Here is a 3,483-nt window from a genome sequence, read left to right as displayed (position 1 = left end):
CACAGGGGTCTTGTTCTGTTCTGAAGGTACCGCCCTGCCCCACCCCACCCCTCACCACCCCACCCCACCCCACCCGACCCCACCCCACCCCACCACCCCACTCCACCCCACCCCAATTGTCTACAAAGTTTAGTTTTTTGGTCACTGTTTTATTATTTTCACATTTCTTTAGTTTGGTTTGGGTTTTGTTTTTTTTCAAAACAGGGTCTTTCTGTGTAGCCCTGGTTGTCCTGGAACTCACTTTGTAGACCAGGCTGGCCTTGAACTCAGAAATCCACCTACCTCTACTTCCTGAGTGCTGGGATTAAAAGGGTGTGTCACCATGTCCAACCAGTCACTTTTCTATTGATGTGAGGAGACACCATGACCAAGGCAACATATAAAAGAAGTATCTAATTGGGAGCTTGCTTACAGTTTTGGACAGTTAGTCCATGACCATCATGATAGATGATAAGTTATTTCTCTGCAGGTGAAATGAGCCAACTCAAACTAGATTACTATGTAAAGGTAGGTTTATTAGAAAACTGCTCCTGAGTGAGTTCACTGGTCCCAAAGAATGAGGCTAGTGAGGTGGCCATAGGAAGGGAGATAGAGGGGAGGGAGGAGAGAGAAGGCAGGGAGGGAGGGAGAGGAGAGGTGGGGGGGAGGAGATGAAGACAGGAAGAGACCAAAATGTCTGGATTATATAGGAAGGATTGGAGGGGAGGGGGAGGAGGCCCAGCCCTGGGCTGGGAAGTTAGGGGTAGAAGGCAGGTTATAATACCATGTAGGGACTGAGGGATGCTTGGAGAACCTGGAGGCCAGGTCGGTCCACTGTGGTAAGTTAAATATGTACCTCAGCTGTTTGTCTAGAGTCTGAATCCCAACAGTGGAGGAGGGGAGGGTTGAAGGGGGTTTGAGAGGGATGGGGGTTGGGAGGAAGAGGCAGGCAGGCAGACATGACAGTCAGGCAGGCAGGCATAGCCCTGGAGCACTGGCTGAAAGTTCACATCTAATTGGAAAGTGGCAGGTAGAAAAAGACTGAGATTAGGCCTCATGAGGGGCTTTGAAACCTCAAAGGCCACCCCTCCCACACACCACACAGTGACACATGTCCTCCAGCAAGGTCACACCTCCTCCTCATCCTTCCTAAACAGTTTAACCCGGGAACAAGCAGTGAAAAATACAAGCCTAAGGGGGCCTTTCTCATTCAAACCACCTCAGTCACCCACCATGGAATTTGCTAGGATCCACTTCCTCTTTATGACCTTGGCCAGACAGTTTCATAACAAACAGGCAGAATTCTGTCACAACTAATATTGCTCGTCACTTACAGTCTTAGAGGGTTAGTATCATAACTGCAGGCTACGCAGAATGCAGCAGAACAAAGAAGGCAGTGCATGCGCATTCTTGAATTCTCGTTCTTTCCCCTGTCTTAGTTAGGGTTTCTATTGCTCTGAAGAGACACCATGACCATGTCAAGTGTTTTTTTTTTTTCTTCAGGTTTTCAAAGGCATTTTTTATTCACTATTTTTGATGACTATACATGTTTCCACTATGGAAAAGAAAGTTATCACAGTACATTTTCATGACTGGGAAATGGATTTCTGAAGTCATGTTCAATGGTGTCAAAACTTGGAGAAAAAAAAAAAAGCAAAAAAACCAAAAACCTGAAGGTTGAAATTCAGTCCTTTATAAAGTCCCTTGTAAAAACAAAACAGTAAAAACAACCCTTAAAGGTGGGGCAAATTTTTTTTTTTTCCCGGATCTGGGGACCGAACCCAGGGCCTTGTGCTTGCTAGGCAAGCGCTCTACCACTGAGCTAAATCCCCAACCCCGGGGCAAATTTTTAAAAAGAAAAGGGGAAAGAGTAAAAGACATTGCTTCTCAGACTTCTCTTCAGTCTCATCTCTGGCCTCCCTCACTGAAAGGGCTTCCAGCTTCTCAGTCATCTTTTTGGCATTATCATTTTTGCCTAGTCCTTTCTTTTCTCCCTCTTCAATTTCTTTCCTACATTCTTCAAACTTCCTTTTGAACTTTTGGGCATTCTCAGCATTTAGGAAGCAGATGGCGAGCCACTGGGTCTTGACCTCTGTGGCTTTGTTTTTGTAATACCATTTTGAACAAACTGGCTTTTTGCCTCCCTCATCTAGGTCAGCTAGAGAGGGGTAAATGGCCCAAGACGTCTTTTCCAGGTAAGCAAGATTTTGTTGTCTTCTCTAGCTCATTTTGGAGTCCTCCCAACCCATGCTCTCCTTTCTGTTTTGAGGTTGACTTAAGTCAACACAACCTATGTGGTACTGCGTTTGAGACACAGGGGTCTTGTTCTGTTCTGAAGGTACCGCCCTGCCCCACCCCACCCCTCACCACCCCACCCCACCCCACCCGACCCCACCCCACCCCACCACCCCACTCCACCCCACCCCAATTGTCTACAAAGTTTAGTTTTTTGGTCACTGTTTTATTATTTTCACATTTCTTTAGTTTGGTTTGGGTTTTGCTTTTTTTCAAAACAGGGTCTTTCTGTGTAGCCCTGGTTGTCCTGGAACTCACTTTGTAGACCAGGCTGGCCTTGAACTCAGAAATCCACCTACCTCTACTTCCTGAGTGCTGGGATTAAAAGGGTGTGTCACCATGTCCAACCAGTCACTTTTCTATTGATGTGAGGAGACACCATGACCAAGGCAACATATAAAAGAAGTATCTAATTGGGAGCTTGCTTACAGTTTTGGACAGTTAGTCCATGACCATCATGATAGATGATAAGTTATTTCTCTGCAGGTGAAATGAGCCAACTCAAACTAGATTACTATGTAAAGGTAGGTTTATTAGAAAACTGCTCCTGAGTGAGTTCACTGGTCCCAAAGAATGAGGCTAGTGAGGTGGCCATAGGAAGGGAGATAGAGGGGAGGGAGGAGAGAGAAGGCAGGGAGGGAGGGAGAGGAGAGGTGGGGGGGAGGAGATGAAGACAGGAAGAGACCAAAATGTCTGGATTATATAGGAAGGATTGGAGGGGAGGGGGAGGAGGCCCAGCCCTGGGCTGGGAAGTTAGGGGTAGAAGGCAGGTTATAATACCATGTAGGGACTGAGGGATGCTTGGAGAACCTGGAGGCCAGGTCGGTCCACTGTGGTAAGTTAAATATGTACCTCAGCTGTTTGTCTAGAGTCTGAATCCCAACAGTGGAGGAGGGGAGGGTTGAAGGGGGTTTGAGAGGGATGGGGGTTGGGAGGAAGAGGCAGGCAGGCAGACATGACAGTCAGGCAGGCAGGCATAGCCCTGGAGCACTGGCTGAAAGTTCACATCTAATTGGAAAGTGGCAGGTAGAAAAAGACTGAGATTAGGCCTCATGAGGGGCTTTGAAACCTCAAAGGCCACCCCTCCCACACACCACACAGTGACACATGTCCTCCAGCAAGGTCACACCTCCTCCTCATCCTTCCTAAACAGTTTAACCCGGGAACAAGCAGTGAAAAATACAAGCCTAAGGGGGCCTTTCTCATTCA

The sequence above is a fragment of the Rattus norvegicus genome, chromosome 18 (genome assembly GCF_036323735.1).
Source record: "Rattus norvegicus strain BN/NHsdMcwi chromosome 18, GRCr8, whole genome shotgun sequence".
Classification (NCBI taxonomy): domain Eukaryota; kingdom Metazoa; phylum Chordata; class Mammalia; order Rodentia; family Muridae; genus Rattus; species Rattus norvegicus.
This window is presented reverse-complemented; position numbering follows the sequence as displayed.